We start from the raw sequence: 24985 nt of genomic DNA, 5'->3' as shown, positions 1-24985 counted from the left end.
GGCTGCTGCTAAGAACATGCAGCAAAACTGCGGAAGAGATTCACTGGGAGCCAGAGTGTGTGTATATAAAAGAAAGAATAGACAAATAACTGTTTTAATTCTGCTTAGTTACAGTAGGGAAATGTTTTCTACGCAGGCAGAGAGGGTGGTTTTGAGAGCCTTCAGGGTAAACGGCTCTTGGTATTCACACAGGCCACACACAGGGATCATGCATGCATATGGACACAAACACTTGCAAAAACAAAACCTTTGCAGAGGCTGTCTCAGCAAATATCTTAAAAATTTGCACTTCACCCACAGTGCCGGAGGATGCTTTAGGACCTTTATGATTGTTGTTCAGGCAGCACTGCAGAGTCAAGAAACACAGCATGTAAAACAGAGAAAGCGATCAAACAACATCGAAAGCACAAACTTTACATTCAAAATAAGCATAATATGCTTGCTGTGTATGCAAAATGTTCCTGAGACAGGTGGGCTTCCAGGCATTTCAAGACAAGGGGGATATACCTCTGCCTATTTCAGTTGTTCCATGCAGATGTAATAGTGCGTCATCATTAACTCTTTCCTGGAGGCTTTAGGCTAGGCATGCCTTTGTATGTGTCTGTGTGTGCTATAACTAGCAAATGAAGTGAAGCTGAACAGCCTACTGCTGTGTCAGTTGCGTATGAGGCAAGCCAAACCAAATGCAAGACGGGAAGTCCCATAACATTTCAAGGCTTTATGTGGGAGCCTAACCACTTTTATTTGTAAAATGAGATTTTCTTTTTGGCTCTTGTGACCAAATGCTTTACCAGAGTTACCTGAAGTAAGAGACACAAGAAAGTATTAGTCTGTATTACTCTTCTCATGCAATCTTGATGTCAGTAACAGCGGGTCTAGTGGGGCACAAGCTTTGTGTGTCTTCCGCACGTACCAGTCCTCCCTGTCTACTGTCCCTCTGCTCTCTCGTAGATTTGAGCCTGTGGCCACGTGCTCCATATTCAGCACTTGGAGAAAACCAGTAAGGAATTTGTCAATAAAATGCATCTTTTTCTTTTCCGTAACATCCTTCCTGAGAGCCCACACCCAGCTCCGGCCCACATGGGATTTCGTGTCTGAAGCAGGGAGCTCTTTCCTAACCAAAGCATCCCATTCTCGCTGGAGACCGGGTGGCAGAATGCTTGGCACAAGGACATCAGCCTGAGTTTCCCACCTTTAAAGTGAGGGGAAGAGTTATCGGTTATTCAAGGTGGGGCTGTTGCGATTAATAAGCAGGTGATATTAGTAACACCAGGACTTTAATCTTGTTTCCATACCTCCATTAAACACCACAACTTCTGAGGATGAGCTCTTGCACTATTTCTCCCCTTTATCATTATTTAATTTAGATCAAATCTATATCACTGTTTAAACAAAAATTTTACTGTGGAAATTTTGCCAAAGTAAGTGATATAAGGATGTTATCTTTTCGTTGCAGTAATTTGTTGTTGCTGGTGCTGCAGAATGAATCAAAGACTGTATGGCAAGGTGGTCACCAAGTGAGGGTTCAGTGCCTGTCTCCCATGGCACCGGGCAGCTGGGGTTAGTGGTGTTTCCTGCTCCCAGGGCCATGGAGCCCTCTGATTGTTGGAAGGTGATCAGTAGGTTAAAACAAAGCTCAGTAAAGCAGAGAGGTCATTATAATGTTGTACCTACTTGGGGAGATGGCCAAATTCTGGGAAAATCTGCAGGTCTGAACATCATATGCTAAAAAAATCCCATAGGGAAGACTGTAGTTTAGGTAGCTGGTTGCAATAAGCAGATAGAAAAATACTTCTATTCAAGCTAAAGAAGCAAAAATTGAACAATTTGGAATGCCAAAACTGTTTGTGATCACTTCACAGATTTACTTTCTGTATCTCTTCCCTCTGCTGTAGATACAGGAAGAATTAGTCTTATTCATCATTCATCCTATATTGTCTGTGTAAATAAGGTTGTGCCGACATTCAGTCCATACACATTTAAAAAAGGAAAAGAAAAAGATTGAAATTCGTGGAAAAGGTGTGACATTTAGAGGGAGAAAGATATATGTACTTCATATGCATGTGGTATATTTTTTTGCCTCGTGATACAAGCAGGCAAATTTTGCTAAATTATTATCAACAGAGACTTGGAGTTAGACACAAGAACAGACCATGCAAGAAAGTGTCATTAGCACTCTGGAGTAACTCATAGCAAATGTAGCTATTCCTCACGTGTGGAGCCGGTTGCATGCTTTTACTGGGTTTGCAATGCCCAGTCTGAAGGGCCGTAGTAAGCCGTCTGCTGCCAGTCTGCTCAGCCACACTGAGTCATACATCGGTAGCAATGTGCCAGTTCTGTCTGGCTGTTCAGATGACCAGAAGGCTTCAAACCTGACAGTGACAGGCTGTTCCCAACCACCTGAAGAAAAACAGGAAAACATGCAAACAATTACTTTTCTTCAAGGTTCATGATGTCTGTATTCTTTCTGAACGTAATTAATGCCCCAAGAGTATGTATTATTATTTGGTATCCTTTCTGACTAAATTCAGTGGAGTGTCTCCCTGAATGGCATCCCTATAGCAATTAAAGATTAGCATGGGATGTGAGTAGGGGTTGAATACACTGCCAGTATAACTATATCTTTCTTTTAAATTAGTAAGAGTTGGTGTTCCCCTTTTTGTTTAGAAGTGATACACTGCAGGTAATGGCAGAGCTAGTCTCCACCTAACTCTTTCTTTGCCGAGCTGGATCCTAGGAAGGACTGAAAGAGAAATTAAGTTATTGTATTCCTCCTCCACAATAATCTCCACATAGTTTTGGGTAATGAAAAGCTTTCTGTACTCCTCAACCCATCTTTAACAGACTGCACAATTTTTTCCATGACATAATGAGCTTCAGCAACTGCTATCCTGGCCTGGATTCAAGCTGATGATCTGCATCTGTCTATTTCCAATTCACAGCTATAAAAGTTCAGTGTTTGTTATCAGTTCTTTTCTGCAGCTGCATATTCAGGAACACAGACTTGCATCCAGGTTTGCATATGAAAAATTCTGGACATCCAAGGGATATTTGCTTTGTTTTCGATTGGGGTTTGGCTTTCCCGCCCCCCCCCCCTTGCTTTACCTGTTGCTGCACACACTAATGAGAAATTAAGTTGTTTGAGAAGTAAGAATCTGCCTGACTTCTTAACAAAATAAGTGCAAAACTTTGCTTAGGTTTCAGAAACTTCATTCAAGTTCCAAGCTCCCTTCCACCTGACTCTTATCAGGGTATACCAACATCTGTGTGGGTTCAGTACTTGCTGTCTGAGTTCTCTTGAGGCAAAATTCCTGAGCTTTACTAAAGCCACAGAGGATATACTTACCATAAATGTGTGATAGTGGATACTTAAAGTTATTGCAATAAATCAGGGACAGTAAGAAGCAGAAGATTCTTTGCTAGAGGTTGGCGGGGAAGCAGATGGCTAGGGTAGCCAGAGGGGTAAAGCCTCTTGTTTAGTAAAAGAAAAAAAGGTCACATTGGTTCTTTCTTTACAAACAACATGCATTCTGGAGGTTATGAGATTCATGACCAAATTAGACAAACACTTTCAAAACACAGCCATCACAGAAAGTAGCAAGGGTCATAGGGCTGAAGCTGGTGGAAGCAGCAGCAAGAAGGGAGAGGCAGTGGATACAAAAAGGCAGAACATCACTCAAAATTCAGGTAAAAGCCACTCTTTTAAAAAAAAGTGCTTGCCAAGCAATTGTTTTTAAAGTTCTCTTTTTAAAGTTCTGAAATTTTCAGGTTGTTTCCTCAGAATATATTGCCTGGTACAACTGAATATGTTCTATTAGAAACATATGAAATATTTGCAATAAAAGTAACAGTTTTCAGCATTTTTCACACTTCATTTCTAGCCTGTAAATCATAGAATCATAGAATCATTTAGGTTGGAAAAGACCTTTAAGATTATCAAGTCCAACCGTAAACCTACACTGTCAAGTCCACCACTAAACCATGTCCCTAAGAGCCTCATCCATGTGTCTTTTAATTACCACCAGGGACGGTGACTCAACCACCTCCCTGGGCAGCCCATTCCAGTGTCTGACAACCCTTTCAGGGAAGAAGTTTTACCTAATATCCAATCTAAACCTCCCCTGGCGCAACTTGTGGCCATTTCCTCTTGTCCTATCACTTGTCACTTGGGAGAAAAGACCGACACCCACCTCTCTGCAACCCACTTTCATGTAGTTGTAGAGAGTGGTAAGGTCTCCCCTCAGCCTCCTCTTCTCCACACTGAACAACCCCAGTTCTCTCAAGCATTCCTCATGCGACTTGTGCTCCAGACCCCTCACCAGTTTCGTTGCCCTTCTCTGGATGCGCTCCAGCACCTCAACGTCCTTCTTGTAGTGAGGGGCCCAAAACTGAACACAGTATTCGAGGTGCGGCCTCACCAGAGCCGAGTACAGAGGGATGATCACTTCCCTACTCCTGCTGGACACACCATTTCTGATACAGGCCAGGATGCCGTTGGCCTTCTTGGCCACCTGGGCACACTGCTGGCTCATATTCAGCCGGCTGTCAATCAACACCCCCAGGTCCTTTTCTGCGGGGGAGCTTTCCAGCCACTCGTCCCCAAGCCTGTAGCGTTGCATGGGGCTGTTGTGACCCAAGTGCAGGACCCGGCACTTGGCCTTGTTGAACTTCATCCAATTGGCCTGGGCCCATCGATCCAGCCTGTCCAGATCCCTCTGCAGAGCCTTCCAACCCTCGAGCAGATCAACACTCCAGCCCAACTTGGTGTCGTCTGCAAACTTGCTGAGGGAGCACTCAATCCCCTCATCCAGATCATCAATAAAGATATTAAACAGAACTGGCGCCAATACTGAGCCCTGGGGGACTCCACTTGTGACCGGCCACCAACTGGATTTCACCCCATTCACCACAACTCTTTGGTCCCAGCCATCCAGCCAGCTTTCTACCCAGCGAAGAGTACGCTCATCCAAGCCATGAGCAATCAGTTTCTCCAGGAGAATGCTGTGGGAAACAGTGTCAAAGGCTTTACTAAAGTCTAGGTAGACTATATGCCAGCCTTTCCCTAGTCAACTAGGGATGTCCAAATGAGCCTGCCTATCTTGCCAAAATCATTGTTTTATTTTGTGACTGTTTTAGAAAGGGGCTTTGCTAGTGGAAAAATATCTCCTTTCCAGGAAAACTGAAGTTCATCTGAAGAGAAAGTACTGCTGAAATTACAAAGGTTAGCATAGCACAAGAGCTTTAACTAGGAGAATCAGCAAGAGCTTCCTGTGATCTCTGCAGGCACGAAGTCCCAAACTTTCATTCCTCAGCTAATTAGTGCAAAACAGACATTTTCCCCACTGAAAAGCAATATTACCACCATTGCAAAACAATGTAACTTACAGAATTACTGCAGCAGACTGGACACAAGTCCACCAAGCCCTGCAGACGGTCTTGAAGTGTCTGGTATATTTATGGTGAGGATAGGGTAACTGTTCCTACCATACATTGCCCAGCCTCCTATAGCCAGCATTTGAGACATTTATCTCTCAAGTTGCACAACCTGGAGGTGTGAAGAAAGTCACTACTTCTTCTGTTAGTATTAAGTCTGTGTATGATAATTTCACTGGATGCTCCTGTTGCTAATTTCATTAGATCCTTCTTTAGACCTCTCCATTACAGTAGTAATTTCTTCAGCCTCTGCGATTCCTTTCCCCTTCCTTCATCCTGCCTCAATCCTCACTTCCCAAACTGAAGAATCATTTTTACTCACATGACCACTGTTTCATACCACTCTTCATTCTTGTTATCCTTCTCTGGTTTTGTTTCTTATTCTGAAATAGTTGTTTTGAGATAGCAGTACCAAAACTGCCCGAAATTGTCAAATCTGGTTACATAATAGATTTCTATAGCATAACACTTGTTAGGTTATCTGGATGATGATCTGACAGTAAAACTTGAGAATTTAATTTCTAATTAAATTTTGAAGCAGTCATCACAAATAAATGAGCTGTTCAAACACTGTACAGTGCTCCACCAGTGAGTGGCTGTTTACTGAATGTTAATACCAGTACTCATGCTCTGCCTAAGGAAAGAAAACCAAATTATCATAGCTGATAGCATGGAACAGTAAGGAATACTTTCAGTGCTAAATTGCACTAACCTTGACAGTTTGTCACTGGATGTCTGCAGAGTTGTGCAACTACAAATTATAGCTGTCACAAGATTTCCAGGTGAGAATAGTTTTATCACATATAGAAAGATGACTTTGGAGGAGCTGGAATTCCAAACCAGATGCAGTAAGCAATTTACAGAAAATTCTTTAACATCATTTTTACCAGTCGTAATTGCCAAAGGTTTGTAGTAGATGCTTCTATATCACAAACAAGCTTTTGACTAGTATATTTATAATATTAGACTTATCTTACTGATAAAAGAGTGTTACAGGCAAGAATTCACAGCCCTGAAAATTTACACCAAAACCAAGAAGATGACAGTACATATGAATATAATTTCAAGGGTAAGTTCCCTGAAAACAAAAACTAAAATTCTGACAAATTTTTCTTGAATTAGATATGCAAAGCTAACAGGGCTAACAGCATGTATGCAATTGCTTCTCTTTCTCTTCTCTCTTGGAAATCAGTCAGTTCTGATCTTTGCGCTTAAGTAACAAATAGGAATGGATTTAAGTCAGACAGAAATAAGGCTGATATTCACAACATATTCAACATATTCCTAATGAACTTTTTATTTACATCACATGTCATACCAAATATCCACTTCTAGAAGAGGCTGATCACAAATAATTTTCATTCAGATCAGCAGTGACAGAGGAGCTACTACTTTAGTTCTAAAGCAAATGCCTTTAAGGAATAATGTAGAAATTGTATAGCTGTAATTGGATCTGGAGATACTTTCGTCTTCTTCGTATTCACCTGAGTCATGCATATAAAATATATTTTTCTGCTCACTTTTAGTCCATTTAAACTAATAGTGTAGGTAAGGTTACTTTTTTTTTTTTAAGATTAATTTTATTGACATCACTGGAGATAATGATATCAGCATTTCCACACTAAGTGAACATCTCTGAAGGCTGTGAAAAGACTGAATATGGTAGGCACCCTCATGGATTTTTTCTAAACGAAATCAAGCTTTCACACTTAGGCAGCAGACTTGGCTAAAGATGAAGCAGAAAAGGCAAGGAAAAGATAGCATTATCTCTGACATGATCTGTTAAACAAGAAATATCACCTGCCTGCATTCTCCTTTATCCCCCCAACACACATATCCCCCACCCCAAAACAGTAACTGTGACATCCTGTAACTTAAAACCAATACTTTACAGCAATTTAGTGTCATGTAAATTACAGGGTCTGCTACACAAATAATTTGCACTGAAATGTTTATCAGCTCTCTGACATAGCTGCTTCCATTTATAGCTTATAAACTGTTTTTACTGGTTCCTTCACATCTGATAACATGCCTTCAGAACAGGTGGTGAAAATGTTAGGCAATTATGAGAGCCTCTGTTTGCGCGTGTGTGGTCTCTTGGTTTGCAAGGCCACTGACCACATACGAAGGCATTGTAAAAGTCTCAAATTTAGATTATCAACCTCTGTTGTTGAGTACTGCCCTACCTGCAGCTGGAGTCTTTCTGGACTGTAAGCAGCTTTGTTCAAGGGTTAAAAGTTCAGAATTACCAAAACCTTCATTTAAGAACAAAATTTACTCAAAGTAAATCACAAAGTATTTTTAAATCCTACATGTGTAAGTAGTGTGGCACTGGGTAACTGTCCAGTATTCCAGTGTAAGGTTGGCTGCTTAGTACGGCTCAGAAAGTGGTATGTTGGCCAAGGCATGTACCATTGTAGCTTTAGAGATTTAGTAACGAACCTGGCTGGAATAAGTTGGCTCTCCAAAGATAAATTAGGATCAAAGTCATTTTATATTCTGGCAGGTTAGGAGAGAAGCGGTTGTTTAGTTTTCTTTGCAGTTTTATCATGAAAATATCTTTCAGGAGATTCCTTGCAAATTCTTCTTATCCAATTAGAAATACCCATCTTTAGAGGCAGAATACTGTCTCGCCAGTGGGTATAGTTCAACTCAGAGTATTTTCCACTACTGTCCTGCATTTGGATGTGACGGGTGTCATTTGGCATTATACAGAAACAAAAATAACTTCAAATACTTGTCCTACAGCCACAACAGGTATGCACATCTTGGATTTCAGCAGCCATTAAAATAACCTTTATAGAAATGAAAGGAACAAAGATACTCTACAGATGGTTCAGTCTTGCATTGCTCCTTCCATCACTGTGTTCCCTCCCAAAACAGCTGTATCTATCCACGTCCCCTTCCCATTTAGTGTGCAATCATAACCTCCAGAAAAAGAACATGAGCTCTAGTCTAGGATTTTAAATACAATGGGCTCTCTTACATCTACAATGCATGTACTTTCAAGAGAAATTCAACAACAGGTCTATGCTGTTTCTTTTATCAAAATGTTCCCAGTAGATGTTTCCAGTAGTATTGACTGAGTTGGGAAAAGGTTAGCACAACTGTACATAGAAAGTGCAGGAACCATAATCACTTTGACAGAAGTGTGTATCAGAAAGATTAACTGCACGGCCTTCACAGAATTCCTTTGGGACCTAGTGCAATATACCCAGAGCTCACTGTCAAGACCCTAAGGATTAATTTTGCTTTTTTGCATTTTCCTTTCATGCAGTTTTGGTTGCAAGTAGTCCTGAAAGTTAGTCAGTGTATGACAATAAACATGGTAATTCTGGTACTCAAATAATTTATCATTGTCAGGAAATGACTGAAAGTACAGGGTTATAACAGGAGGAGTCAGGCTGCTTGCACTGCTTGTTCTATCATCACAGCAGTAATCATGTGTTCTTAAAGGATCAAATTCATTAATACAATTTAAGATAACTAATACTTAAGTAACTAAAGATAATGGTCTACAGTGGCTTTGCAATGAAGATTGTAGTTGTGGAGTATCCACCATGACAGTTCATGATGAGAACATGTCCCTCTTCAGGAAAGTAGAGGAACTAAGTAGAGAGACAAGCGTGGCCTAACGCCTGCTGCTGGGGATCATGTGTGCTGAGGGCTCCAGTCACTTCAAGAACACAAGGAAGTGGAAAACAGAGATTTTCAGAAGCTTGATGTTAAATGTGTGTATCTACCTAAGGGTTCGTGTGCAGTGGGATGGGAGGTGACAACACAGGGAAGGACTATGCCACTGATCTTCCCACTAACTTTCCTCAAGATAAATTGAGATGTATGTGATATGCAACAGATTGTAGGGTTACAATCGAGGGCATTATAGGGTTAACTTTCCTAAAGAGAGGCTTCTTTTGAGGGAAAAACCAAACCAAACCAAACCAAACCAAACCAAACCAAGCAAACAAAACAAACCCCAACAACAAAAAAAACCCTCCCTGCAGCAAAGAAACCAATCTCTGTTTTCCTTTTCCATTGACAGGATCTCACTCATGGGATGAGAGGTAGGATGTCTGATGTATACGCATAGTGTATAGCCAAGTTTGTCCCTAAAAGCTGCATTGGTATAGGTTGCCCTCTGTAGAAAATGACGGCATAAAACTGGTTTCTATGGAGATCCCAGCTTGCATCAGAAGATCTTTATAAAAATGTTGTATGTTATTCAGAAAATCACAGTGATCAGAGTGAGGAAGGAGGGGGTTCTTGGGGTTTGGGGTTGGTTTTTTTCCTTTCCTTTTCTTTTTGAGCCAGTTCCATCATCTACTTCAGAACTTCAACTTGGGAAATGAAGCCTAGCCATAGTTTACATAACTGCATAAATAATGCCAGCTGTAGAAGCATTCGTACAACATTGACAGCAATGGATAAAAATACATAAAAACTCAATTGCTAAACATTGCCTTTTAAGTACAGTAAATCAATGAGCATAAATTCTCTGAAACACCAACCGAGTTGAAATACGAATGTTTGTAAAATATGGGGCTCTCAAGCAGATGGGCTAAGGGCTGCTTAGCGATTTGCATGTAAAAGCAAAAAATTCCCAAATGGCCACTGTTCTGGATCCATTTACATTTAAGCTGCAAACTGGCAATACCATGATCCTAGTCTGCAGAAATGCTAACCTATCACAACTTCACATGAGGTTAGTGGGAACTGCAAGGCTTTGTCATTTTTTAAAATCAAGATCAGGTGCCACACATTAGTTGCCCAGAAAAATATAACTGCTTAATTCCCTTTCCTTTTGGCTTTTTGTCATAGAATTGTCATTGATAATCAAGTGTGTTAAACTTCATTTTCTGTTCTACTAATATCAAGGGAAATAAGAGAGCATTCCCTCTGAAATTTGAACTGCTTGTGTATTGACAGCAAGCAATGACAGGAGAACGTTTGCAGTCTTGGGCATTCTTGTGCAGTTCAAAATTGTGTGCTATTATGAAAAATTAGACATATAAAGTGCTTTTTCATTGTCTGGTCTGTATTTCCTCCACTCACAAGTCCCCCATTCTGTAAGGACTGTAAGGCATTATAATGCAGGTTACATCAGGAAATCAAAGGAGGGACCATATGTCCAGCTAGCTGGCACTCTCGTCTGCTCTGCTGCATCTTTACAGCCCAGGAAATGAGTTTGCCAGTATGGCCGTGATATTTATACTGCTGTCCACTAAAATATTGTAGAGCCGGTCAGCATGGTGAAAACAGGAATTAGCCAACAAACTACATTTAAGGGATTTACATGTGATCAGGCCTCAAAATACATCATTTGCTTTTGTATAGGAGCCTGGAACTCTGACAGACTCATAACAGCTGAGAACACAAGTATTGCAAGAGAATAGGCAAATGCCAAGGATCAAGGCTGCAACTCCTGCTACTCCCCCACATCGTTAAAGAGCAAAATACAACACCAGGATTTAATTTGCAAGTAGATAGACATGAAAATAAATATCTCATGCCTAGTTTTGCCACTCATTTCTTCAGCCTTACCAGGGTCTTCTCTTCCTAACATATGGCTCTAACAGATAAAATTAAACTAAATTCTTATGGATCTTTAAACCTTTATTTCAGCATTTTTTCAAAAAAGCAGAGAAAATGGTAAGTGATTAGCAACACTCAAAAGATCTACTCTTCAACTCAGTGCCTATCATCAGATAGTTTGTGAAACAGGTTAAATACTTGCCTCCTTATTTCCATGACTGCTTTTCTCAAATAATTACCCCTTACTGGTATCGCTGGTAGTTACAAATGGGATGAAGTCATGGAATGCAGTGCGTCTCGGTGCAGACGGAGTTCAAGATTTGCTTTGTATAGTTTTATGAAATAATGCCTATATTGTGTTAGCACTCTTCCCCGTTCTCTGCCTTATCTCAGCCATGCGTTCCTGGCCATCTAAATACTCATCAGAAATGCAAGTGGAGCAGATCTTTTTTCCAACGAATGACGTTTTTATTTCTATGAATTTGCAGGGGGTTTCTGTTTAGCCTGCTAATGGATAGAATTATGGAGTTCTTTTTCAATGCTTGGTCATGCCAAAAGATTACACATACAAATGGAGGGAGCTGCTTTTTCTGTTTTCTGCTACCAATCCAATATCCTACATACCTGTATAAAATTCAGCTTGTGGCTTTTTTCCGTTTTTTTCATTTAGGGCTATTTATGAAACATGTAGTTCACAACTTTATTGAAACAGAGCAGAATTGTTGAGAGTTTTGAATAAAGAGACTCTACAAGAGGCTGTTCATTTCATGATGTACAAGAATGTTATCATCCTCATCTTGCCCAGTGTTCTGTTTTAGAGTTCAATGTACTGAAAGATTTCAAGGTAAGAAAGGACTATTTTGCTCACTTAGTCTCACCCTGCAGCTATTACAGGCCAGAGCACTCTTTTCACATTTTATCAAGGCCCTGATCCACAACTTCTTCTTTATGTAACGGGAGCCAAGCAACCTGAAAAGCTTGTGGGAAGCCAGTAGATTTAATTGCAAATTGGTTTTGCCTAAAACATGAAGTGCTAACAACAGTACACAGAATCACACGGAATTACTACTGTTGGAAAAGACCTGTAAGATCATCAAGTCCAACCATCAACCAGCACCACCATGCCCATTAAACCATGTCCCACAATGCCTCATCCACACATTCCTTGAACACCTCCAGTGATGGTAAATCCATCACTCCCCTGGGCAGCTTATTCCAATGTCTCACCACTCTCTCAGTAAAGAAGTTTTTCCTAATATCCAGTCTAAACCTCCCCTGGCACAACTTGAGGTGCAACACAGTAGTTGCCCAGAAAAATATAACTGCTTAATTCCTTTTCCTTTTGGCTTTTTGTCATAGAATTATCATTGATAATCAAGTTTGTTAAACTTCATTTTCTGTTCTACTAATATCAAGGGAAATTTTAAAAAAGAAAAATTCTCATCTCACAGTAGGACAAACAAATATTACGCACATTTTTGCAGGAACTTCAGGTATTTTTGATGAAAACAGAATGAAAAAAACCCCAGTTTTTTTACACCAGAACAGTTGTTTAGCCCAGGAGACTTAAACAGAGCCAAGGTTCAAGTCCTCCATCTGAATCAGGCAGAACAGACTGGTTCCCCATATTGTAGGTGAGTTTCCTAAACATTTTTCTCCAGTAGTGCATTTCTGTGTGACTTGAAATTCCTCTTTTTTGTCAAAACTGGCATACATTTGAAAGTTTCGTGTTTTGTAACTTTTTTAAGACAAAACAGGTTACCTGAAAATATCTGACTAGTTCTAATGAATGCATGTTTTACCTAAAGTTTTCAATCTATTGATTAACTATTGTTGAGTCTTAATATTGTTAATGTCCTTTCATTAGGTATCCTGTTCATATTAAAGGATCCAGTAGATTAGTTACAAAACTTGTACTCCAGTGCTCCAGTCATTTCAATTGGCTTTTAGTCAAATGAAAACATAGTTTTAGCCAATATTAAAATTGCTATGTCTAATTTGACTAAAGTCTGCATGTGAACAAGTCCTTTTATAGTAAGCAGAAAAGTACTATTTCACCAATCTTCTATTCTATCCTGAAATCTAAAATTAATTTTAATGCACTTTCTTTTTAGAACTATGCAAGTACTATAGAGTCATTAGGGATTTGAATTAAGGGCGTATAGGGAAAGACCTTATCATTGAATTCATTAACTTCAGGAGAGGGAGGCTGTATCTTCTGTTTATATTCAAGGAAATGAATGTCAAAGATTGCCATGTGTGTGGTGTAAATAAGAAAGGCCACCAGTGGAGAGCTTCCATTTTTGTGATGAGAACATAAAAGTCAGTTGCTTCTGTTCCAGAGGTGATATTTTACTTAGATGTCTGCTCTGTTTGCAAAAAGGAGGCAAAACGTCTTTTGTTATTGATTTGCAGACTGAGAGGGTTTGGACATCAATTAAGTTTAAGCCTTTTGAAAGTCCTTCTGTAAACCCTCATGTTTTAATGATAGACTGAACAGTTCTTTGTAAAAATACAATTTAGAAGAGAGACAGAGGGAATAAAGCAAATAGAGAGTGGGGTTTATCATGAGAATAATTATACTACATCTCAGGAGCATTTTGCTGCTTGTCATTAATTTGCCTAGACTGTAATTCTACTATGAAAACTTTGCCATGGGGAATTATATCATGCTATTCTAAAGTCCTGACCATAGAAGAATGCAATTTTTGTGTATGTTTACTGGGGAGAAAAAGACGATTAATCTGGCCATTTAGAGTGGCAAAAGGTGATAGGATTTTAAAGGAATTAATTTAAGGGATTTTGTGTGCTCCATTCTTCTTGACATCTTCAAGACAAGTTCTTTATTCTTGGGAATAACTTTTGGATTAATAAAATCAAGGCCAGGGATGAATATTAGGATTTTTATTGTAATTATTTGGCTCAACTAGCTTTGAAAATGAAGCAAAAATAATTATATTCCGTTATTATACATTTATACTACACCACCATCATTGAAATAATCTATAGATAAAAGAATAATTTTGTAGAATATGTTTTAGTTTCTGAACTCATGTTTAATGGCGAAGTTGTCATGATTTACAAGGAAGTGGTAGATGTTGGCTTGTTTTCATTTGAACATGGGCTTTTCTCTAAAATCCACGAATGAGCAGCCATCCAAGACATGTAAGCAATAGTTAACAAGAATACTTGAATTTCAACTCTTTACTGCATCAGTCATCGTAAGAACAAAATCACCAGTTCAGCTTTTTTTCTATGCTGTGAGAATACTCTCTGCAGCCGTACCTAAACTCCACTATCAGTGTAAGGGCTACAAGTAACTTTAATAGCAGTTGTGTAACCAGTATGTTCTCCAGGTCCCTGTTACTAATTCCATAACTGACATTGAGATCAGCCTGGCTCTTTCATTACTTGAATTTCTTGAACCTTTGAACAATGAGTCTAAGGTACTATGAAAATAAACATTTTTATTATAATATCTTCATTGCAATTGATAAGATGCAACATAATCTAGGCTCAAGCTCTTTAAAATTTCTGTCTTTGCACTTGATACAATTCTTTATGTTGTTATGAAACACAAAGAAATCCATTACACTATAGAGAATATTGATAGATGAAACTATCTGAAAAAGATTGTTTAATTCGCAGATATTTTATTCTGCTCATATTTCCTAAAGTAAATGGTTGACTTGAGTAAGGAAAACAAAATACAGAGGGAAGGCCTCTTAAAAAAATACATGGTAAAACATTTGACGTTGCAAAAGAAGAATGTGCTAGAATAAAAAAATAAAAATGGGAGCCCTAGGACAATGACTGCTGATCCCTTGGCGACTGCTTCCATTTTCTAATTTTGCGTGTATAAGCATATGGTGTTGTCCACTTGGTATTTTGGATGCAACTCATTAGAAAGTTGAAATTTGTATTATTTTATTCTGTGATGAACCCATAGCAATGTAACTGTGATAGGTAATTAGTAATATGTTCTGCTAAACTATCTGGCCTAAACAAAGACAGCTACATCAATAGATGGCCTGCTGCAGTAAACTCACAACTATGTGTCTGACATCTTTAAAAGTGAAAAATGTTACTTAACAAAAACAAGAAAGCTCAGAATATCATACTTAACAAGCATATAGAAAACACCTGCATCTTTTTTAAGAGGTGGTTTTTAAATGTTCTTCAAAAGAGATAGCAGCAGAAAAGTATTTTAACTTTGTTTTCCTTACAGGAGAAAATTAATTTTGTCTTCTGTTTGAAGTACAGTGCTCTTACTACTAGCTGTACACAAATCACAAATAAAATCCTTCACTTCACCGTTACTATGAACCAGATTTCTACTTCAGTTGCAAGTCACAGTCTCAATTCAGAAAGCAAATAATACTTAACGTCAATATGTATCTCACCCTAAAATTTTGGGAAGATGCTAGAGTTATACTTAGGTACTTTATCTTGGCAAGAGGGTTCCAGTCACTAAAGTGATTGGTAAGCAATATGGTTATAAATGGTTCCCAATATAACACCAAATAAACATCACTCACTTTGCCATTCACCATCTAGTATGGGCTTTTCATAACCTTGGAAAGTCATTTCTGAGAGCAGTGCATACATCAGTGTACACTGACACACTTTAAGTATTTCATTGAAGTTCAGGCCACTTAATTTTATAATGAATTTCAACAATTGAGAAACACATCCTGCCTTTCTGGATATATGATTGCAAGATAAGCAAAACAAGAAATAAATATTACATGGATTAAATTGATATTCTTCTGTTCATAAAACTACCGTACAGACTTCCCCTTAGAATATTCTCCTTTTATGAAAAAAAACCAAAGCCACCTGAATTTTCTCTGCAAAACAGCAAGGAGTGTTTGCATTGCACATAAAATAGATGGTAAATGTAAATGGATTTTCTGAATTTCCCAAGGTTTTTGCCACTGATTAAACTGATGCTGGCTCTACAGTGCTAGACATCAAGGTGTATGGATAACCCTTTGCCTTATGCAACAACAGCATGTTAACTGAAGTCTGACTACAGAGTGCATTATTATTAATGATGGAGCCGGTGGCAGAATACTCTGCTGTGAAGTTGTCAAGTTGTTTTGCAATGTTGAAAGTCAGGATAAACATTTTCATTTGTAATCTAAGTTTAACATGGAAATAACTGAGAAAGAATTAGTGAAGAATGCTTTAATACACCAGTCATTCTACATATTTTCCTATTTTCTCCTTTTCCACTTGTCAGTGCAGTTGAAAATGCTTAACTAAGTCTGAGTTTGGCTTTTAAATGTCAAGTTAGTTTCCTAGCAGATTGTGCAAGGTATGGACAGTTCATGAGCTGGTTTCATAAAGCTTTACATTGGCTCTTAGTTTTGTCACCCAAACAAAAAGAGATTAAAGGTTGTGATTCTATTTCCAGCTTTTAAAAGTGGGTTGGGGACCTCCTCCTTTGGAGCCATTTCTATTTACTGTCTGTTATTACTGCAGCGTGAATACTGCTGAGGATTATGTTCAACTGGCATTCAGGTTCAGAGTCCACATTGTGGTTGCTTGAAACTCTTTCTTTCCTTCAAGGATTATTTTTGTTTAATTGCCAAAAAGCCCACAAACAAACCATTTCAAAGGAAGAGAACTTTCTAATATGGGATAGCAAATTCACCCATAAAAATGGAATAAAAACAGCCTCATGTGTCCAGGAGAATCTGAGAACAGTTCAGTAACTTGAAAGTAACTTACAGGCTTCACGCTGCAGTATTTTGCTTTCTTCAATCAGAGGAAAGGGAAAAGGCAGCGCGGAGAAGAATTACGCTGAGTTACTGTGTCTCTGCACACCCAACAAAGCGCAGGGCAAGGCCATTACCTAGAAAGGCCCAAAAATATGTAGAAATAAAGCATGAGAGGTCCTGGACGAACCTCATATAATGCAACTGTATTTTATATTTTATTCATGAGCAAGCTGTGTCATAGTCAGTCACGTCGAGAAAATTAAATTGTTAGTACTTGGTGGAAAAAAAGCGTTAGAGACCATCTTGCAGGCTCAGCAGTGTCTGCAGAAAAGGTAAGGTCCCTGTCTGATAATTTTGAATCCAGCCAACACAATGCTGTTTTACCAGCAAGAAAAGATCTGTTTGCTACAAACACAAGGACCAGCATGCTACCCGCCGGGGAATCACCGTTCCAACACACAAACGCAACAGTTTTTGTGTTGAATAGGTTTGGGGATGTTTTCTAAAAGCTATTGAGACCTGCCTTTCCACTCCAGCCTCAGGGAGTCCAGTGGCACACTCCACCTGCTGTGCAGGAGTCGTCCATGGAATAAGATTAGAGAGTCGTGTGCTTACATACGCAGGCTAAAATAAACGTTATCTGTCACTGTTTGTGTTTACACAGGGAAAAGTTTGTATATGTATTCCCTAAAAAATCTGTTATAAATCATCGTAACCCCTCACCAGGCAGCACTCCTCATTCTTTTGAAACTTGTGAGTGAGATCACCTTTTTTTGTAGTTCTCAGTACAACAAACTGTTGTCTAGCCAGGCAGAGCATTTTAAGCATTCACGTTCACAAACCATCTATGAAATGTAGTGAAGTAGAGAAAATTAAAAGCAGACATCGCAAGTTAGAAGTTGCCATCTATTGTCATTGGGAGTGTACCTTGATCTAAAATACTGATGTCTAAGATGTCCCTTTCACATCTAACACAGACACTGTGTCCTCTGAATTGAAAACTGAGGGTTCATAGCAAAGATGTAAAACAGCTCTCACTGAGCAGGGATGCCTTCATCTGACATCACTCAGGAGGACTTCTGTGTGCTGTGTCGGAAGCAGGAGGGAAAATTAATGTTGTCTCTATTGAAATAATTCTGAATAAAAAGCGTGTATAGAGTTGGTCTTACATGCAGCGATTCTAGATTGAGTCTGCGTTATTTCTGCAAGGCGCTGCAGTTGGAGCCTTGCCACTGGGAAATCTCCCAGCAGTTCATATGGCTACTGTTTTACTTTGCTTGGCTCAAAAGAAAGGAAAAAAGCTGTGTGGAAAAATCATGGGTAGTAGCAGGAATTATCGTGCCTCTGCAAACTCATGAATTGCAGGGCTAGGCAATTACCTGGCAGGGCAGAGGCACACCTGGTGATACAGCATGGCAGCTACTGGACATGCCCAGCGCAGGAGCTGCGTTGTATGTGCAGGCAAGCTATGTAGTAGGTGACTGCCAACTTGAGAGAATAGGACAGTTAGTTACCTGTCCACGGTGGTGGTACAAGAGCCTCTGCTTGCTGGTGGTTTCCAGCTGCACTGTCACAAAGTCAAAAGAAAGAGCAGACAGTCAGAACCATGTTGGAAGCAAAAGTACCACTGTGTATATAGCAGTCCACAACATACTGCAGAGATGACACCACAGGCTGAGTTTTAGTGAGGTATTGGAGATGTCGGATGCAGTCTAGCTCCAGTTTGCATTGTCCATGTCATCTGGTTCTCAAGACTTTGTTCATATCTTTTCTTGATGCTGTGAGGACTCTCACTGTTAAGATAGTACCTGTGGCCTAGGCTTAGACTCTTGCCTATCTTGGAGAGCTTCAGCTCAGCAGAATACCTCATTCTGTTTTTCTCTGGTTAGACTGCTTCAGGTATCTAGCCTAGGTATTTGGTGATGAGCAAGTATCTTCCATGACAATGGACATCTGTTGCATAGGAATGGAATGATATATGACGTGAATTTTCTTTTTTGTCCCATTTTTCTCACAAGCACCATATAATCAACAGTGTCAAAGGCCAAGGAAATACGGTAATTTGAGCACAAGAGATGCTTTTCTTCCCCAAAAGCAGAAAAGGTTTTTCTGTCAGCTGGGCTTGTTCCGAGGCTGACCTGAAGCCTAACTAATGTAACCAGTACAATAACATCCTACTCACCCCTTCCAAATGAATTTGGGCAAAAAAGGGTGCTTGCAATGGAATAGAAGCTGTGGAGTCCACTGGCGTTACCTGCGAGCTTCACCAGGCACTCCACATCTCTGGGGTAACACACATCTCGGAGTATGTGAGTGACCGTATGGGTTTGTGTGTGTATGGTTGTTTTCAGATCAAACCTCTCACATAGGTAAGTGTCACAAAGTGGAAGGATTCTTATTATGAAACTAGAAGGGGAAAAAGCACCTCCACAAAATTATGGGGAGGTAGACTTTTGAAACCAAAGTTTCAAACCAGTTTAATTGCTTACAGTCACGTTTGTCTCAGACTTTTGGACCATGCTGTTTATAATTCCCATCCAGAGAAATATCCTTACCTCATAGTCAGGATGAATTACTTTCGTATTTCTTGTTCATTTCATAGGAAAGTTATTAAAATGACTTAATAGTCAGCTAAATTTCAATAGTTTCAGTTTGAATGGGATCTCAAAGCCTGTGGATAGATTTATGTCTATGTGATGCCAGACCTTTGAGGAGACGGTTTGCTGTGATCTGTAACTACTGTTAAGTATTTTAGGTTGGACTTAATTAAAGGGTAATTTTAGTGAGCATTTGTAAGAGGTATGGACAGATATTACAGAGATATACATGCACCTCATATGTGTACAAGGTGCCTGCAATGCCAACATACATAATTTAGTTTTCAAGGCAAGATTAAAGTTCTCTATAAATACAGGGGTAGGTGGAGGAATATAAGAGTGTATAGAGATACTTTTTCCCATACCCCTCTCAGTAAACCTTTAAGGAGAACACCACATGCATTACTCATAGTTCAAGTGGATGGTGTCTGATTTTAGCACATGTTGGAAAAGTGTCTCATCCTTTATTGGATGAATGAGATGATTCCAGGAAAAGTGCAATTATCGACTGTCACTCTCTGGCGAAAAGTCAGGCATCGCCCACAAGCACAAATCAACCTACTTCCCAAAAATATGTCAGCAGAAGAAGAGAGATTTTCTTTTCCACATTAACACCATGTAACACCTGCTGGACTGATCAGTCTTCTAAAAAGGGAAGTAGTGCTTGTTGGTCACCAGCAGCTAAAAGTAGTTAATAGCTGATGTACGTGGTTTTACCATATGTAGAAAGTAGTATTAGCAAAACCTGTATTGCTGGTGGTCCTCCAAGTTGGAAGAAAACTGCCACAGAAAGATTATGTATTTATAAGACACCAACCTGTATCAAAAGACAAGGAAGATAATTTCTTGTAACTCTTTTCTTTTTCCTCGCATAAATAGATTTGGCTTCTACAGATATCTGATTAGGTGGTGTGTTTTCTTTTGTGTTTTTCTTCTTTGCTTTTACTGAATTTTCAAAGACTGTGAAACACATTACTCATGCATATCCAAACCCTCAAAAAGAAAAATACAGTAATTTTCACAGCAAAGTCCTCTACTGAGAACACCAATAAACAACTTTTTTTTTCCCCTTTAAAATATTTGCTTGAAAAAACAAAGCAGAACCCACAAAGGGTTCAGCACTCTTAGAAAACTTCTTAGTCAAGCAAATCTCTCACCAGACTCAATCGGGTGCTGCCATGTGGTTTACTATGAGCTAAACTAAAAGGGATAGGGCAGGGGAATCATAACCAAAGTGAATTTCCAGACAACACCTTGCCTGATGCAGTCACAATTCAGCAGAGCTGTGCATGCAGCAAAAAACCAACAGTTTCACCAGCCTGTGGAAAATGTAAATGCCGTCTCACACTGAGGTTTCTCGCAGTGTCAGAGACTTAGGTCCACAGCACATTGACTGCTGCAGCACTTAATTTTTAAGTACCTTGCCAGCTCTTGTTGTCCTGGTTTTGGGTATCTGGGTTTCCTAAAGCAATGCCTCAAAGAAGAGAGATGCCTAAGCATAGGACCTGCAATAGCCAGCATACCGTGCAAAGGATGGGACTTTTCCATCCTTTCTGTTAAAGCTGCTCCAGTGTTAGGTAAAATAAATAAGACTTGAAGCCAGAGGTAAAACAAACAGGCTTCCTCTGTCTTCTTGTAGCACAGGAGATATGTCATGCCATACCAAACTGCATAGTTTCTCTAAGCCAGGGAGCTGGGTTGCTCTTTGCTGAATGCAGGAAGCCAAAAAGAGGTGTCAAACAAAGCACACCAGCCCCTTGTGAGAGAGGGTGTAGCACACAAACTGCTCACTTCAGATTAGTCTTGACAGGAATGTAAATGCCACGTAAGCCGAAGAGAAAGTTGTGAGAGAAAAAGCTATGTAAAGAAACAGAAGATATCTGCTACTTCAATACAACATAAAAATTACTTCCCCCCCTAAATTTTCAGAATCTTAAGTGAAAGGAAAAGGTAGTGAAATTGGTACAGATGCTGAAGCAGAACTGAATGTACTAGCATTCCCATTTTCCAAAAAGTCAATGAGAACTTACAGCAACCTGTTTACTGGTAGAAAGCCAGCTCAAAAATACTAAATTCTTAGTTTAATAATGTTGATTATGGAATATCTGATTGCATAAGAAGAGCAAGAATTTGACACCACTACCTTTGGGTTTAAGGGGGGAGGGAGTTCTCTCTAGGACTTGAGGATACCATGAGTCCTGTCTCACATGTACCAAGAACTTACGACAAAGATTTGCCCCTTTTCACCATCAAAACTCTGAGCATCTCAGGCATTTTTTGGTATAAGGGAACTCATGTCTCAGAAAACTGAAGCACAGCCACTGAGAAGTTAAAAATCCAATGCAGTAGGATAGGATCTGGGTAGGAATTTCACTAATGGGTGAGATTTGTGTACAGGTGTACAAAGTAGTAAAGTGAAATTAGTTTGTGTTTGACAGCAACTGCTGAATTCTGCTGTCACTGATCAATGCTTTCCACTCCAAGTAGGGTGTGTCGTAATACCTCATTTATCTCTCCTCCTACTAGTAGGCATTTATAAGCCACGATCATCACAATATTTGAAAATAGAAGTAGCTATTTCCCTCTCTGAGTTTTCTTTCTTCCAGACAGTTAGTAGAAAGGTTTGATACATTTGGTGGTTCCTTACTTTTGTATTGGCTAGCTTGCTTCTGTGATTCCCATGCATGCAGGGAACAGGTTGTATGCTCTGCACTGTATGAGATCGAAAGAACATACAATATACTTTCCAAGATTACAATCATCTGCACCGATGATATCCAAAATGTGGGTATTTTTGCAGCAGGAAAATTGTTTTCTTAGGATTACCAAAATAAAATACCTCAGATTTTCTTCTCTCAGATCCCCAGCACAGGATCTTTTATTTGAAGACCTCACTATGTTACTGTCATTGATCTAGTAGGACCAGATTTGCTAGACACTCAAGGCATGCGGTTAGTGCCTCCAATTAAGACAGAGGGACCTACAAAAAAGCTGAGTTAAGAAGCCTGTTGCATTTGACATGAAGGATTAGCTGAGCTGAATAGGTTTTAAAAGAATGTTGTTTTCAGTGGTGATATTTAGAATATTGTTAATGACATAATGCAAAGGCTTGTCAGTAAAACAAATAATGTTTGTCACATATATTTAGATCGCGCTACTATACGTCTTAACACATACAGGTCACTCACATTCAGGTGAAAAATTCTGAGGAAATCATTAGGATTTGCTTGTATACAACTCATTTGTTGTATAACTCAGTTATTTGTTCATTCTTGGTGGTTTCCATATTTTTTCGTCATTATCTCTTGAATGTAGAAAACACTTATGTTCATGCAAAATAAACCAGTTTTCCAAACTGTTGCTTCAGCTACCTCTTAAGTAATCACTTGCCCCCAAAGTGAGAGCCTTGGAAAAATTTAAAGAACAGCTCTAGAAGTGGTGGTTTAAAGTTTGGGAACCAACCAGTAAAGAGCGTAGATCTTACTGACAGCAGCCTTCGCTGTCTTGTGACTCATGGTGCCTATCTTGGTGTGCATTTTATCCAGCTGTAAAGGGATATGCCATCTTTCTCCTGTAATACTGCTTGCTGCCCTGTGTCTCCTATGCCTCCTACTGATAAAAAGTTGTTTAAATACATTTTCTGAATATAATTCTATACTGAAAAAAAACCATATTTTGCCATCACCTATGTGTGGCTCCCAAAGACTGTGACAAGTTAATTCATACTGGTATATTTCCATGGAGGTTGAACATTTGTTAATATACTGAACTTGTGCAGAATTTTAATGGCTGTCAGATGTTTCTCCTGCACTAACGATACTAAAAGCTCTGTCGCTGTGTTCATAAATTTAAAGAGAGGGAGAAGAGTGGTTTAACATTACTTAATAATTCACTGATTTCAGCCTTCCCTTCTTTGTCTCTAATGTCCAGTCTCTGCCACCAAATTCTTGTTGTCTATTATATATCTTGCCCACGTTGTTCAACCAATTTTTAACAAGGCTGTGGCAAAAAGTATGAAATGGTACTTTACCATAAAAAAGAAAAGCCAAATCCTTTCTTTTTTTTTTAATTTTTTTTTTTAAATTCTACTCCTTTTCTCTCTGTCTTGCCCAGCTTCTCTGGTGTCTCATTATGTACCGTATTTTATGTTAGAAAATGTCTCTGTAACAGTAATACACCACATCCACAGTCAGCTCTCGAAGTGTCCACTTTCGTTATGATAGGAAACAGGACAGCCAGCGAAGCCCTGGTCTTTTATAGTCCTGCTGTTAAAAGTACAGAATGTCTTCACGTCTCCATCATGTGACAAACATAAAACAGTAATAGGGCTCACTTCTGAAAGCAATGCTTAATTAAAGCAATATTTGCACCATTATTTTATTTAATAATAAAAAACAATGTGGAAAACTCTTAAACTATTTGAAGCACTTCTGTACAAAAATAGACCTCTGGAGAGTAGATCTAGTCCTTCTAACTAGTATAAAAGATTTAACTGATTGCCTTCAAACATTTTTAATAAGGATCTTGAGGATGTCACATCATCTGGGGGAAAAAAAAGCCTATGACACTAAGATTTATCTAGAAAAAAAGGTGGGCTCAAAAATAATCTTAAAATGGAAATGTTCTTGTAACCTGTGATGTTTTTCTTATAAATATTATAAACTTCATTCTTTGAAGACAAAGCTTCATGTACCACAAATTGCCTGGAAATGTAACATAAAAAATCTTCTTAGCACAAGGCAGTTGAATTAATCTCCATGCAGAGTGGTAAAATGTTGTATAATCAGAGCTGGATTTGAATAGCAAATAGTGAAGTTCTAAATCTGAATAAAGGTGAGGGAAAAGGCCAAGAGACAGAAACAAGGTACTTATGTACACAACAGAAATGTACATCAAGAAATGTAATTTTTCAGAAAAGCTGTGTTTTCATGAGGGACTGTATTGGTTGGATAAAAAAGTTATGCATACAAATAATATTCTAATACTGCTGCTCTTTGCAGCAATCAGAGGCATCTTTACAGTACAGATAAACAGTTTCTCTGACTTCTTGGCGTAAGTTTTCTTTTGAGCTTATCTTCTTCCCTTCATTATAGAAGGTCTATTATGAAAAGAAGGTCTATTCGTAATAGACCCAATTAAAAAAACTCAAAACCTGCATGCCTAACAGCTTGTCCGAGAGCAGCAGGACTGGGCATCTCCATATGGGAAGGCAAGCCCAGAGCTGAGAGCAACAGCAAGGCAGGTGAGGTGGTGGCTTTACAGGCAAAGGCAGAGAACAAGCGGAGCAGAGCAGGTCTGATGCTGGTAACCTCATTAGCCATGAGTCCAGTGATCACTAGGCAAGTCCACAGCTATCAGGCAGGTCTGCAGTCAAACCATGAAGTCAAGTCTGATCAGGGACTGAATCAGCAAAGTACATGGCCAAGCACTGGCACAGCTGCAGTATAGTTCAAAGACACACTGCCTGACCTTATCTGCAGCTCCCAAGCAAAGCAGGGAGCCCCAGTGCTGCTTCTTGCTGCTCTTTCACAGCACTTTTCACAGCAGCCTGATCCCAGTTACACAGCTGCACCCTATCAGAACTAGCCTTGAGCACAGGCAGCCAAACCCATAAGAGGGGTAAAATAACTGGGACACTGGGCGCCGGCAAAGCTTTTGGATTCGCATCAGGTTCCCCTAGGAAAAAGGCTTTCCTTG

This window comes from Gavia stellata, chromosome Z, assembly GCF_030936135.1.
Source record: "Gavia stellata isolate bGavSte3 chromosome Z, bGavSte3.hap2, whole genome shotgun sequence".
Taxonomy (NCBI): Eukaryota; Metazoa; Chordata; class Aves; order Gaviiformes; family Gaviidae; genus Gavia; species Gavia stellata.
Note: the sequence above shows the minus strand (reverse complement) of the source record.